We start from the raw sequence: 16,326 nt of genomic DNA, 5'->3' as shown, positions 1-16,326 counted from the left end.
AAAGGTACCTAAGCCGTCATTATCAATGCATGAAATCAGCTACTGTGATCAGATTCACGCAAGCCTTCGAAAGGCATGTGATTATGAAAGGTTCCACAAAATCAGTCCTGAACTGTGCACATTGAAAAGAGTCGTCTTGATCGTCTGTGCTCTTAAAAATAGCCCTTTCCCATTTTTTTAAATAATGGGCTGTGGAGGCAGAGAATAATCAGTATTCTATTGGGTGATGAGTAATTGTTTTGAAGGCTATTGCAGGGGAAAAAAACTAGTTTAAAAGAAGAGTTTCAGGCTTATTTGATAAGGCAGTATAAAGAGCTGCAAAGTGCAGTAATCTATAGTTACCAATCAGATTTAGGCTTTCATTAGATTAGAGCTACCACAACAATTGCGGATTGGTTGTTAGCAGCTATTGCACTTTGAAATTAAGAACAGACGAGCAAAAAAAAACATGCACTAAATAGTCACATGTAGTTCTGTGGCATGAAAGTACCTTATATCCTGTCTTCATCATATTGTATTTCACAAGTAAATACCGCATTAATGAAAAAAAAAACATTGAAAACAGCTGACATATTTTTCAAGGCACAGTTTATGGTTACAATGCCCATTCCATTTTTGCCATATTTGAAGAAAATTTGTCAGTACCCTAATGGTACTGAGCAGGCTAAAGTGCTACAAATAGCAGAGCTTGCATATTTTTAGGTGTCCTCTCCAATGCCCTGGGCTCCCCAAATCCCAGGGCACCGCAATATGTAAATGTTAAAACTTCCTGGTACTCTAGACAGTTTTACACATTCTCCTCCACTTTACTACTGATCTGTCACTATGATGGGAATACTGACTAATCAAAAAGAAAGTGCATGCTAATGATATAAAGACAATGGAGGACTTGACCTCATCTTTGAAGGGATAAATAAAAAATTTTGGATCACCTGAATGCAAAAGAACCTATGTGTATATGTCGAGGGATATTGAGTCCTTTGGAAAGACTCCTGATGAACAGCATTCCCTCTTCTTCTATTATCCCTCTATACTATGTCTCCTTCCCCCAGCCCACACACCTTTTTTTCTCTTTATTTACTACCATCGACCATCTATCAACTTATGCCACCCCGGTGTGAAACATTGCTTCCGTTCCCTTATTTCGATAGTTAAAAGAAAAGTTAAAAGAGAGAGGAAAATGGCGAGGATTGTAGCCTGGATGACTAAATATCCCACAATCATACAATCTTTTTTAGTTTCAGTCTAACACAACTGAAAGGTTCAACATTTTATATCTCACCGGAATGTGCACTGCATATATGAAATCAATAATTCACCATTTGGAACGGCAAATAATACTGAAAGCTGGATAATTTAATAATTGGAATTCCTGATGTTGGTTGAAAGGTGGTGATTGCAACTCTATCAGTTAAAAGTTTACAAATATGAAGACCAATCTCCTTACTCCCATTCACCTCCAAACTCCTAGAACACCTTATCTACAGCCGCCTGAGCCGCCACCTCGCTGATAACAACCTTCTCGATCCCTTAAAGTCCAGCTTTCGCCACGTACACTCCACTGAAACCGCCCTCCTAAAACTCACAAATGACTTACCAACAGCTAAAAACAATGGCCACCACTCCTTACTCTTGCTATTAGACCTTTCTGCTGCTTTTGACACTGTTGACCACCTGCCCCTGCTCAAAAAACTTTACTTGTTTGGCTGTCTAGATGTCACAACACTTCTTAAAACTCAGCCTTTCAAAAACTGAGCTCATGATATTTCCTCCCGCCCGTGCACCTTCCCCCAACTTTTCCCTTGAGATTGATAATACAACTATCCAACCCTCATGCCAAGGTCCTGGGTGACATCCCTGACTTGGACCTCACCTTTCTTCCCCACATCCAATCACTATCCCCCCTTGCCAAGGTCCTAGGTGACATCCCTGACCCCACATCCAATCACTATCCCCCCATGCCAAGGTCCTAGGTCACATCCCTGACTTGGACCTCACCTTTCTTCCCCACATCCAATCACTATCCAAATCCTGCCGCCTTCACCTTCATAACATCTCCGAAATATGCCACTTCCTCCGCAATGAAACCGCAAAATTACTAATTCACTCAACTCCCTGCTCATTGGCCTACATTTACACAGGTTATCCCCCCTTCAATCTATCATGAATGCTGCTCCTAGACTCATTCACCTAATCAACCGCTCAGTGTCTGCAAACCCCCTCTGCCAATCCCTCCACTGGCTTTCAATAGACCAGAGGATAAAATTAGAAATATTAAAAACCACTACAAAGCCATCCACAACTCTGCCCCCGGCTATATCTAATACCTTGTCTCAAAGTATCACCCTAACCTTCCCCTCTGCTCTTCCAAAGACCTCCTGCTTTCCAGCTCCTTGTAAATAAATGTTATTACCCATTTAAGAGTCAAGTGGCATTTGGGTGATTCAAATCCAGGAACAGAAGAGAAAATGAAACAAGAAGAAAAGACAAACGAAATGAGAACATAGGGGACAAAAAAACTAGATGGGAAGGTTTAATATTGAAGGAAGAGGGTCAATGTAACTAGCATTTTTAGAAGTAGAGCTCAGCAATGGCAGCCTCCAAGTTTATTTTATAACAGGTTCTTTTAAAGCAGCAGGTGGCCTTTGCTGAACTATGGCAATCCACAAATCATACTGTTTCAGCTGGTAGACATTAGATGCTTGCTTTAAAATATGTTAATTTTAAGCAGGATCAGATAGTAGTTTGTCTGTCTATGGGGCACAGCAGACTCAAATGACATCTCAAGCCTCTACCATAAGGTGCTTCTGCTCAAGTTAAAAATTTTCAGGCAATATCCTATTACAATCCTATTACAGAGGTCCTTTGAGTGTCTGTGTTACCTGTAAGGTCATTTATCTAACATTTAGACCACTTTATTCAATTAAACATGAGTTACTGCACAATGGTCCTATGTGTTGAATCAGTAAGTTGGTAATTATACTGCACAAAATATAAAGAAGTACCACATATGACACCAATAATACAAAGCACTAACTAGAAGGCATATTAAATATTTTAATAAAATGTTGCAATTTTTAACCGCAATTTGCTATTCTGAAAAATCTTCCTTTTCAATAATGATATTTAATTACTCATTGGATTATTACTTAATTTATAAACATTCACTCTAGGAATTAAAAATTATAAGCGTGAGGGTCTATTAACCGAATGCAAACATACCCCCAAATTTTCTACTGCTGTTGCTAAACAATTGTGATTTTATTTTAAAGTATAAAGCGGCAGAATGGATAGTAAATGTGTTCCAGGCTCTCTTACTGGTATTCTTAAATGATGTTGAAGTCAGTTAGGTATACTATATTAAAAAATTGCAAATTAAACTTTAAGACGCATACAGGGAGTAGAGTATCACTGCTCAACATATCAGATTACAAAGAGCTATAAAAGGGAGATTAAAGAGAAACTACAATAGCTCCAAGGTTACAAACTATGTTTTAAATATTTTTTGTTACCACATATACTATCCTTGTTTTGCAAATAAACATTTAATATATGACAAAGGATTCACAGAGCACTGTGGGATTATTTAAAGGGGAAGTATGGTTCATTTCAAGCACAATGGGCAGGGCCGGATTTACTTACAAGGTCACCGCTGCCGCCCTCTGCGCTCTGCCGCCCCGAGGCTGTGCCTCGGTGGCCTTGTGGGAAATCTGGGCCTGACAATGGGGTATATTCACGAAGCTGCCGATAGCTGCCGAAGCTGCCAATAGTGCAGAGCCCAATAACCACAGACAGAGCAGGAAACAATGGGGTCTATTCACTAAGCTGCCGAGGGCAGCTGAGTGAATGACCGATCTGAAGTGAAGTGAGCCGAACACTGTTCGGCTATTCACTACAGGCTGGTAAGGCTGATTTCAGCCGTACATCGGTTGAAATCAGCCGTTCGGCTTTCAGCACGGCTCACCTGAACCGATGCATATGCATTCGGCTGAGCCGCTCGGCCACGATCGGGAGCTGTACGGGCTATTGTGAATAGCCCGTAGAGCACCCCTTCGGTTCTACTGAACCGAAGGGGTCCTGGGGCCGAAGCTAGCCGAAAGGATCGGCCGAAGCTACGGCCTGATCCTTCGGCAGCTTCCTGAATAGACCCCAATGTTTCTTACTGTAACCTCAGATGGTGCTGTTTAGTGGGAGAGAAGTGGGAGGGATTAGATTAAACTCTTACTTAATAATTTGTATGTGTACATTTTAGCTTGAGCTATTAAACTCTTTTAGCTAAACTTTTTTAGCAGAAAGTAAGGATAAACCAGAAAATGTGTAAAACGGAACCTCCACCTTCTGTCAGAAAACAAGACTACATAATATTAATGTGCAATATTCATTATTTACTATAAAATATATACACAGATTACAATATATAGAAAATTATTATATATTTTATTTAAGATAAAATGAGTGACCTTTCAGCTGCAGTGTTTGCTGGAAAGCATTATAAACTCACTGTCAGGTGTCCCTTGTCTGCACTTTTCTGAAGCAATAATTACATTTATATACATTTTATTGATATTTATATAGAACTCTAATATATACAGAAGTCTGATTTTACACTGTACATTCCAGTGAGATATAAAATGTTGAACCTTTTAGTTGTGTTAGACTGAAACTAAAAAAGATTGTATGATTGTGGGATATTTAGTCATCCAGGCTACAATCCTCGCCATTTTCCTCTCTCTTTTAACTTTTCTTTTAACTATCGAAATAAGGGAACGGAAGCAATGTTTCACATATATATAAAAATCAGACTTCTGTATATATTAGAGTTCTATATAAATATCAATAAAATGTATATAAATGTCATTTTTGCTTCAGCAGGTTCTATACATCATACAGATGTGCCACTTTACGGTCAGTGAAAGGGGACCCCCCAGGCACCATATTTAAAGGAATTTTTAATTTTTAATGTTTCATTTTAAGTGATGTTAAATCACTGCTCCTTTAAAAATTGTATTTTTTAAAAGTGTTTTTTTCATTGATACATGTCCCCCAGGGCAGTACCCGGATCCCCATACACTTTTTATGGCCAATAAATTGCATATAAGGCTTCAAAATGGGGACCTTTAATTTTCTGAGTTCTACCCCCATAGACTTGCATTGAGTTCTAAGTTCGAGTTAGAACTTTTTCCATGTTCGAAAGTTCGAGTTAGAACCGAACACGGGGGTGTTCGGCTCCTCACTACACTTTACTACCCCACATTAGAAAGTAGTGAAAGTCACAGCTATACAGATGATGACAGTACAGAACTCCTAGCATTGCTGTGGAGCAAAGTTGTGAATGACCAGCAAAGCTACACTGTCTCATGTATACCTTGAACTTGCCCATATGTCCTGTGATATCATATGACTCAGAGAAAGGGGCATATGGGTAAGTGACACTGTTCCGGTCATCAGCAGCTCCCTGGCCAACTCTACCTGAAGGATCGTCTGCTAGCACTAAAAGTTTCATAATTCAAACACTAAAGTGACTAAGAAGACAATAAGTGGGGGCCATGAACATGTGCACTGGGTCCCTACTTGTTTAGCTATGGTACTGCTTTAAAATATTAATTAGCGTCACATAAACAAGCCTGGAAGATTCACTTGTATTGAAAAGATAACTGAACAACACAGAAATATCAATGGTGCTGCAATGTTTCTCTAAAAACTCTGTTTGGAGATATTTCTCTATGATTGATCACTTGATTATTTTCAACACATGGCTTTAGAAATGATCAGTGAGACCATGTAGGAGCCAGTGACAGCAAAAGCATTAAAATTTACTTTTAGACAAAACCTGTTTTGTTAGTTTTGTATAGGGTTGGGAAGGGTCCCAATTGAGGAGATTCACCCCTCCATTTGCACTGGTGACCAGTCACCGAGAACGAAAATGAGGGACAGATATTTACACTTATTGTTATTGCTATTACATAGGGGGATACAATCCCCCTATATATTAGCAAAGGCACACTGACAGGTCCTCTTTATGGAGACATTAGGGGTATCTAGGACCCCTAATGTCACCTGGGGACCCCAAAAGAAGCTGATGAAGCAAAGATCTGCTTCACCAGCTTCTTCTCACTGGCTATAGCAGCTAGATGACTGACAGATGAATGCGGAAGTGATGTGTAATACACATCACTTCTGCATTCACAGCACGGAGGGAGATCAGCAAGAAGCTGATCTCCCTCCCTTCTCCTCCTGACTCCCTCCCGAGCCGGTCCTGGGCCGCAGATGGGCTAGCGGATCCCGGGATTGAAGGTGAAGGGTCAGGAGGGGGGGCGGCGTCACTCGAAAAATCGAACGGCACTCGAAAAAAATCACGGCATACAACCGATCGGCGGCTATAGAGCCGCTGATCGGTTGTATGTAAAAACAGCCATCAACGCCTGTAAAAATGAGCGGGACTTTCCTGCCCGTGCGCTAGGGGGCGCGCGCGAGTAGGAAAAAAATGCCGTCTGGAGACGGCAACCCACCAATGCGAGTCTGCCGTCCGTCCGTTTTTTCTTAACGGGCGGACGGAAGGAGGTTAAAGATAATAAGATAAATAAAAATGTTAAAAAAGTAAAAAAATTAATAAAAATGAAAAAAATTTAAAAAGTGATTAAAAAAGTTAAAAATAAAATTAACCCTGCTGCCCCCACAGCACACTGAACAAGACACAGGGTACAAGGTACAGAAAACAGGCACTAGAGGGAAGACGCAGGCAACATTGGTGACACAGGCAGCAGGTAACAGAAGGGAACACACAACAGTTGTACCCACAGAAACAAGAGATACACAGGAACAGTTCTCGACTGAGCTGCTCTGCCATGATCGGGAGCTGTACGGTCTATTGTGAATAGCCCGTACAGCACCCCTTCGGTTCTACTGAACCGAAGGGGTCCTGGGGCCGAAGCTAGCCGAAGGATCGGCCGAAGCTACGGCCAGATCCTTCGGCAGCTTCGTGAATAGACCCCAATGCTGTGGAGAGAACGAACTCACAGCCACAGCAAACTAAAGAGGTACACAGACAGAAAACCAAGGGAATGCAAGAGCAGAGCAGGAAGGGAACACTGAAAGCAACAAGAGCAAGCAAAGACACAAAATACAAGGTATACTCAAACAGCAAAGCCACAGGAAACAGAGAGGTCCGGCTACTAACGTGGAGACACGTTGCTCGAACGCTAAAGCACAGGTGCACAAGCCTTTAACACTTAGGTTCAGGGCGGAATGACAGGAAAGCGAGCAGCTCGGACAGGAGGCAAAACCCGGTAGCGGATCAATGTACAAGGAACTGTGACAGAAGTAAGGGTAAATCTCCCTAATGGATACACAGATCACAAGAAGAAATCTAACACTGGTACTATGTAGGGATGCACCAATACAGTTTTTACGGTATGGAGTATTGATATTTTCTTTTCCGGTACTCGACGATACCGAATACTGATACTGGAAGTCCCATTAAGGAAGCCAGACCATGTGTAATGACTCACCACCTGGCTTCCTGATTAGCAGGGAAGCCGTCTCCATGCTCCCTTGTCACCAGGTGACCAATCAGGAAGCTGGGGGGGTGACTTGCTGTCTGGCTTCCTGACTGGCCAGGTTCTCGACCAATCAGGAAGCTAGGCGGCATGTCATTGCACACTGCTCGGCTTCCTGATTAACCAAGTGACGAGGGAGCGTGGAGCCTGGCTTCCCAGCCGATCAGGAAGCCGTGCAGCATGTAATGACCCGCTGCCCGGCTTCCTGATACCGGAAGTTCGGGTATTGGGCTAGGCATCTGAGCATTTGGGCAAGTACGAGTATTCACCCAAATACTCGATATGGGCAACGATACTAGTATTGGTGCATCGCTAGCACTATCCCTTTCTGCTCCATCTCCAGCTAATTGCTAGTGAACATCACCAAGATGGCAGCACTACCCCAACCCAGTCCAGTTCCTCCCACTCTCTCGTATCAGTTAACACAGCTGGCACTTCTGAGGCAAAACTGACTTCAAGCTGGTGTGACGCAACTTTATATAATGACAGATTTCAGGTCATTACATAACATCATACTAATATAACCATATTGGCATTTTGGTAGTGAGATCTATGGGTAATGAAAGTACGCTTCTGGTAGGAATAATAACCAGAAATTGAATCAGAACGTAAAAGCAAATACTTGTCTCCGAATGTATTTAATCATCTGCATAAAGCAGAACTTACATAATGTCCTACAGACTGATCTCATAAATGTACAACAAATGCATTTGTTTCATGTATATTTATATATAAGTAATGTTCTCTCTTTAAAAGATTATTTTAAAAAGTTTCCAGTATAAAAAAGTCTCCTGATTCAGCACTACACAAAGGAATTCTTTTTATGTTGCCCTTTGAATAGACATCTTCCTTAGAAAATCACAGACATCAGTGTTAAGCCTCATGCAGCAATTATCTGTGTGCTTTCAGTACCGTGATAGGGCAACAAATACAAACATCCTTCTTTATATAAGCTAGAAAGGATTTAATGAGCCTAGACCAGAGCTTTTTTTACAACTTTGGTCAACTTCTACCTCTGTGCTAATAAGTAATAACATTTTCACAAAAGCCATGTAGTTGCAAACCATTAAAGGCTTGACAGGGCGCAAAACGTACACAAGTGTGCCCACCTATGCATGGCCCTGCAGATGTTTGTTTTAATTATACATTTGCAGCAGAAATGTTTTTAAATTAATCTAAGCACATCCATTTTGTTGTTGTTTTGTTTTGTTACACAAAATGCCCATCAATCTTTACAGAACAGCTGAAACCTCCATTGTATTCACAAGATTTTATTATTTGCCCTTCAGAGTGCCCATGCTGGATGATAAAAGGGAAGCAAAGGGGCAAATCAGTGGTGTATGATACATTAACTATTTCATGTCTCCTATCTACAACTTTGAGTTATGTTTCAGGGATCACCAGGAATGCCTAGATAGGTCAGCAGAACTCAATGGATCAATATGCAAACAAAACTGGTTTTATTGCAAAATGAACTCACATAGGCCAATATGGCATTTTGGGGCCACACAGGGTCCCCTCCTCAAGGTGACCAATTTCGCCTTGAGGGAGCAACCCTGCATGGCCCTGAAACATTGGTGTATTGACCTATGTGTTATAATATTCAATAAAACCATCTTATTTCCATGCTGAACCATTGAGTGCTGGTGACTTATCTATGCATTCCTGAAGTTCTGCATGGCGCCATCTGTTGTGGTCACTACGTTCACCTTCCCTGTTACCATTGGTCACAGTGCTGTATAGCGTGCAGCTGTCACCAACATCCATCTAAGTTTCAGGGATCAGTTAAATTTAAAGAGGCCAAGGGAAGACTGTACAGGAAAACTAAGTGCTTGTTCTCATCAGCCAGATGTGCTGAACACATGGCTGCTGCTATGCATTGGGAGGAACAGTGCTGATGCACCAATGCCGGCACATTGCATTATTTACTCTTTTTGTTAGAACTTTATTGAATTGTCACAAGTAACAATTCCTCCAGTTCTATGTAATGCAGCAGTGTTTCGATGCAGTGGTTTTCACTGCAACACATTACATGTTGCATGTTTTATTTTATTTTGGAACACTACACCGCAATGCAGTGGTGTGAACTGACCTGTTTGAAAACAAGCTTTTTACCTTGTTAATATGACAGGGCTGTGCTGGACTACCAGCACAGGCCCAATGAATTTGGTGTACATGGACAAGGTTAAGGAGTATTTTGCTTTCAGTATGGAGTGCCCATAGTGCATGGCAGGGGTAGTTAAACTTCGACTCTCAACCTGTGGCAAAACTACAAATCCCATTTTGCATCTGCCTCTGGAACTCATGCCTCTGGCTGTCAGTGACTAACGGGATTTGTAGTTTCACCACTGCTGAAGGGCCAAAGTCTGGCTACCCTTCTTGTATGGGATCCCTTTAGAGCCTAGAACTAGGGTTTCACGGCTGATGCACTGCTAGGAGATTTATCGCACGGATTTAGCCGCACGATATCGCACAAAACACAAATTCGCATTGAAGTCAATGAAGGCTGTTCACACCTATGCGTTACATGGGCGAAATCACCTGTCACGCGGTTTTTGCTACAAAATCGCACAAAAAAACACCCAACAAACGAGCGAAAGCAGTTTGACAGCTCAATCGCCTAGGTTTGAACCTGGCCTTAGTTTTGAAGTGAGCAAAAGGTAAAATACATAACAGCTTTTGTTGCAATACGTGTCCTTGTTGGGTAGATTTACGTTCACATGCTTTGTAACTCTTCCCTGCTCTACAGGAAGCTTCTATTGCCTTGTATCTATGTTGGGGAATGGGGAGGGGGGGTCACATCTATTCAAAGAGTGGAGTTTCCCTAGTCCTTCCCTTGCTTAACTAGAGCTAAGTTAAAGAAAATCACAATGTAATCCCATTATTTAAAATTGAATTAAATATATTTCGGAATACATCTATTATATTTATTTGAATTTGTCTTTATGTTAGCTTTTTGTAATACCCTGCACAGCAGGACTGAAACGGGGAGATGTATGGCCAAGAGTGTTTGCTAATCAAGCCGCATTGTACTGCTGACAATCTAGCAGAAGGAGAGAGCAGAGTACTGTGTTCTGCTATGGTGCTCTTTCGATGGCCAATGTGCTTGAAAGTAGATCAGTTGAATTGTTTATCTGTAGGTGAGAAAAGTGAGGTCACTGACCAGGCTATGCTGTCTAGCAGGGTTCCTGGATCACAAGATTGGCTGAACAGAATTGTATATCAATTTCAAGCCCTTGCTCAATTTGTAGTTTGAATGTCACATTACCCCCTTCAGCACAATGCTGCAAAAATGTTGGTACTTTTTTAAACATAATCAAACAGTAGTAAGAAATATAACAACCTCAACATTATCGAAAGCTTCACAGAACTGTTTAATGTTATGTTTTTGTAAAACAAATATCCCTGCTACCTGAAATATCAGTGAAGATCAGTAATAAGGCAAGACGTAAGTAAATACCAGAGATCCCATACCTCAGTGTAGTGACTCAGTACTTAGAATACATCTTAAGACTATAGAACATGATGCTCCTATAAAAGAAATTGGTCCTCTCTACCGCTTGTATATACCAGTAATGTGACTGTGGCACCATCTAGTGGCGGTTATAGATCACATTTTTGTGGTTTTCATTTGTTTTCCTTGAGCCTCATGTCAATCAATACTAACAACTGTTATTTCCCAGCCATCAATTAGATTTCAGATACCAAATGGAATTTCTCTGACCCGACTGGGAGTTGTGGGGAGGTGTTACCAGTTCTCAGAAGAGACACTTTAACACAAGCACTGTGGTCACATCTGCAATAAAGATATTAACATGTCAAGTTTTCTGTAAAGTTTTAGGGGTTGATTTACTAGAGTTCACTTTGCAAGGAAGTTTCCCCTTACTTTAGAAAATGAGGGGAAGCTCTGAAGATTTCCATCAACCAATCATGTGCAAGCACATATACTGGGTTTTATTTATTAATTTTTCCTTGCATTTGGGGATTGGGAATTATTTGCAAAGTGAAATTTTGACATATTTACTAAGCTAAGGGAAATTTCCCCTGCAATTTGCAAATTCCCTTGCAAAGTGAACAGCCAATTTCTCTTTAGTAAATTAAACCCCTAGCATCTAATGCACAACAATAGCACTGCTACTTCACTTCAGCATAATACATTTAAATAACAATTTCAAATGCCAGAAAAATAGCTTTATTGTGATTTGTGGTCATGTGACTTCTGGAGTTACCTTCTCCTCCAGCACCTCCAAAGAATGAAGGGAGGGCTCTTCCACTGTGCTGAATGCTACATATGGACACCAATAGTCTGAACAGTAGCCACTGGAAATCTACAGCTAGGGGCAAGTATAATAGTATACAGGACATTGGAAGGACCTCACTGAACACCACAACAAAGCAAAACCAGAAAGCAACTTCATGGTGACTGCTGGAGTCATGTGACTGCTGGAGTTACCTTCTCCTCCAGCACCTCCAAAAAATGAAGGAAGGGCTCTGCCACTGTGCTGAATGCTACACATGGACACCAATAGTCTGAACAGTAGCCACAGGAAATCTACAGCTAGGGGCAAGTATAATAGTATACAGGTCTTACTGAATAGCAAAGCAAAACAAGAAAGCAACTTCAGGTTTATGTTGTCATGATGGTCTAGAATGCTGAAGCTGCTGGCAGGATCTCAAGGTACTTGATGATTATAGCAAAAATAGAAGAAGGGCATGTATAGTAGAGGTAAATGTAACAAAAGCAAAACGTTTTTGACTATTGAATTTACAAACAGTTGAACAAGAGAAAAAAAGGTATATTTATTATTATTATTATTAATATTACAATATGATTATGTTGTAAGTAATGTTATTGTATTATGTAGATTTGTGTGAACTGAAACCACCTGTTAAATGGTCACACAAACACAGGATTTAGATCTCTTGCCAGGCTCTAATCTCTCCAGTCAGCCCTTGATCTCATAAATTTGATGCAGACCGTATAATTGTCTTTCTGACATTAGTAAATACGAAGATTTTGGCTCTCCTAATCCTGTAACATCATTTTTACACAGATTCATTTAGAAAGCTTATCTTTGAGTCCTTCCAAGCTTCTGACTATATTTCCAGTAATCCAAAGAAAGCAAGACTGGGTACTCAAAGTCATCTCTCTCAAATCTGCTGACATTCTACAAATATAATGGTAAGCTACAGTGCTTGGTGAAAGGACAGCAGTGAAAGGGGAGTGTAGTTGTGTGATGTATAAATGTAAATACTTAAACCCTTTATCATGTAGATATCAATACTTAAACCCTCAGCATACAGATATAAATACTCAAATCCCTTTGAGTTCAGGTATTCCTGAAGTAACATATCTCACAATCCCCGATGAAGGTGGAATGTATGAACCTTTGAAACGTGCTGGCTTTCTTATCATTGTTGATTTTTCATGAATAAAGAACTATTCTAGACTTTATTACCGCAGGTGTAGTGCCCTTAATAATGCTATCTACTTAATTTCTTTTAGGACCTTTGCTTGGGGGTCCTTTGCTGAATGGAAGCAGCCAGAAGTGAGATTTGAACCCACGCCTCCATTCGGAGACCAGAAGACACGGACAAGGTGTAAAGACAGCTCTTGAGTCTGGCGCCTTAGACAATCATTCACAATACTGGACAATAATAGTAGGAGACCTTAGCTCTTGTGTATACATCCCCGTTATCTCTTTGCCAGACAGCTATTGATAATAGTAAAAGGTACCTGGTGATCCTGCCAGATGTATAGGCTGTACCTAAACTCTTGCCATGGGCTGCCTGTAAAATATGCAGTTGGTCTACAAGACAGCATAGGCTCAATCAGCAAAGTTTTAACCTAAGGATATAGTGCCCGAACTTACCACATGACTATATTTTTCAAATGAGATTTGGCTAATATAATAATAGCTGTCACTTTTTTTTAAAATATATAAAGTATACTTATGACTTGAGCACCTTGCCAATGTTACCGACATCAGCACTATACTCTACACTACACTATAACACTACACTATAATCTCACGTTTAGTTTACTAATTTGTATTGAGATTGTAGTCCATCACGGGAGTGAGTTTGGAGCGGTGGCTACTTTACAACACAACCAGGGACCATGGGGAAAAAAAGTAGCCACCCTCCAGAAGGAAGGACAGTGTCAGCACCAATTCACAGATGATTTGGGGATCTACAGCTGAGTGATACACAACTATTAACAAAAATGTATCTTATTTAAGGTACTTGAATGCATATTTAAGATTTAACTCCTGAGTTTAGTGTCACTTTAATTCAACAAAAAGGACAGGTTTAGGTGTGCAGACAAAATATTAAACACTTCCACATTGCTGTATAAAAAAACTGGTCGTTTTCGGGATATCATTAAACATGTGACAGTAGTGGATGTTTTTTTTGTTTTTTTTGTTTTACTGTTAGCACATCTGTGCTTACCTGTCAGTCCCGGCTTCTGACGCTTCTGAAAGGCGCAGGTGATGTCACCGCACCTCACTGCTGCCTCCTGGACACTCTAAATCCTACAAAAATGCACTCCTGTAATGAATTGGGATGTATTCTCATGGGATTTCGAGTGCCCAGCTAGCACAGGAGGCAGCAGTGAGGTACCGTGACGTCAATCGAGCCTTCCATAAGTGTTGGAAGCCAGGACCACGGTGAGTAATTAAAAAAAAAAAAAATTTTAAGGTTTTTTTTACAGCTAATTTTTTTTGGGTGAGGGGCATTCTTCATGGAAGGTCCGTTTTAATTTATGTAGGAAATCCAGTTACAAAATAACTTCTTTATTTGTGCCTTACATAAGAGTAACAATTACATAAAATGATGTATTCAGCATTCTGGAACTCATTTAATAATTCCTCCCAGGAGCCGGCCAACTGCTTGTATCAGGGCTGACAGCTCTTGAGAGCAGTACTGAGGTAGGGTGATGTGGAGTTTTCCGGAAGCCATGTACAGCACCATGCCAGCCCCTGCCACCACCCATGATCTGCCTGCATTGCATATAGAAACACAAAGACCCAGAGATGACAATACTGGGCCTAAAGTACAGAAATGACAATGAAAAGAATTAACTTTAAAATGTCATTAGCATGTTGATGGGGAAGGGAATAGGAACCAGGGAAGGCAAAACCACATTCCTAATTTCTTGTGCAAGCAGAACAAACTGCCGCAAGGTTATCCAAACACCCTCCCAATGTGCGTCATTATCCCAAGTTATCTGATCACCTTGATAAAGGATTGTAAATGGACTGTGTGCTTGATGTAACGAAATTGCAGACAAATTGTGTAAGCATCTCATACCCATAGAGATGTCCATAACTAGCATTCCCAGCCAGCAAAGGGTTTCTCATCACAGATAAAGCTACTGCAGTATAACCTAAGTGTTCCCTGGCTGCGCTGTGTAAGTAGATTAATGACAGCTACACAAAGTGCCAGTATCACAGCTGAAGTAATGGTTGAAACACTCACAGTTAGATTAATCTCTGTGTGCAATGCTGCTGACCTTTGTAGCGACCTACACATATATCCGCATCCTGCAGTGCAAACATATTTTTTACTGCTGATTCTGACATTGCAATGAGTATGCATATCTCATATATCAGGTAACTAAAGTTAGACTTACCAGTCAAGGGCAAACACAAGGCTAGCGGGTCTGACATAATATGATACACTGCTCAACATGGCCTACACATCCTTGCCTAATTCAGCCGCATAGAGAACCTTGCATCTCACTAATAAACGGAGAAATAAGCTGAAGAGACCTTTAACCCCTTCGTGACGGGAGACATACGCCCTGTCACTTTGTGCCTATATGACTGGCCACGTACACTGTACGTGACGAGTTATATCAGGCTTTGTAATGCTGGTATTTGCTGATTCTCAGCATTTAACAGTCATTCATTAATGTCTAAGTATTGAGGCATTAATTAATGAAATAATTAGGCTTTTTGTAAAAGCTTCTTCCTTTCATTAATGAAAGAATGAAGCCGTTACATGCAAATAGTGGACCGCAATTTGCGATCCGGTATTTGACAGCTCAAAATAGCAGAGAGGCAGCAGTGACTCACCTCACCTCTCTGCTATTTGTTTTGACAGCTCGAGAGCCCGATGTTTAGATACATTTCACTCAAAAGATACAATGTATATCTTTTGAGTGAAATGTATCAGTTCTGATCGTCTAGGCACGATCAAAGAGCTTTTAGTGAGATCTGAATCTGACTAAAGTCAGGATCAGTCTCTAAGGTTATTATTAGCTGTTCCTAAGTTTGGATCAGCCTAATAGCCAAAAATAAAATAAAAAAGTTAATTTATCAAGCTGTCATAGTGATTGCTTGATATAAACTGACAAGAAAAAAAAAGTTTTATTTTTTTATAAGTGTAAAAAAATAAAAATAAAGTGTAAAACAAAATTAGGAAAATATAAATTATATATAAATATATTTTTTATACTATAATTAATATAAAAAAATTCAAAAAAAAAATAATAATAATCAAAACTTGTGAAAAAAGTGTTTTCTTCTAGTTTTTTTCCTCATTTTTTTTATTTTTATTCAAACTAAGTGAGGGGTTAGGTACACATATGTGATATAATTATATAGCCCTATCTGTCCTCTAAAAAACAATATATAATATGTGTGGGTACATTTAGTAAGAAAGTATATTACTGCTGTGGAAGAATCACACAGCAAAAATGTAAAAAATGTGTCAGTCATTTATGAACAGAACCTGAAAACTAGCTCAGTCATGAAGGGGTTAA

At 40.2% G+C, this 16,326-nt stretch overlaps 1 protein-coding gene across 2 annotated transcripts in view; it reads right to left on the bottom strand.

Annotated features, from left to right (window-relative positions):
* Window positions 1-16,326, bottom strand: part of ZNF385B (zinc finger protein 385B) — a 292,718-nt gene that overhangs the window by 268,473 nt on the left and 7,919 nt on the right. The gene's annotated exons all lie outside the window — the stretch shown is intronic.

This window comes from Nanorana parkeri, unplaced genomic scaffold, assembly GCF_000935625.1.
Source record: "Nanorana parkeri isolate BGI_ZX_2015 unplaced genomic scaffold, ASM93562v1 scaffold496, whole genome shotgun sequence".
NCBI classification, from domain to species: Eukaryota; Metazoa; Chordata; class Amphibia; order Anura; family Dicroglossidae; genus Nanorana; species Nanorana parkeri.
This window is presented reverse-complemented; position numbering and strand designations above follow the sequence as displayed.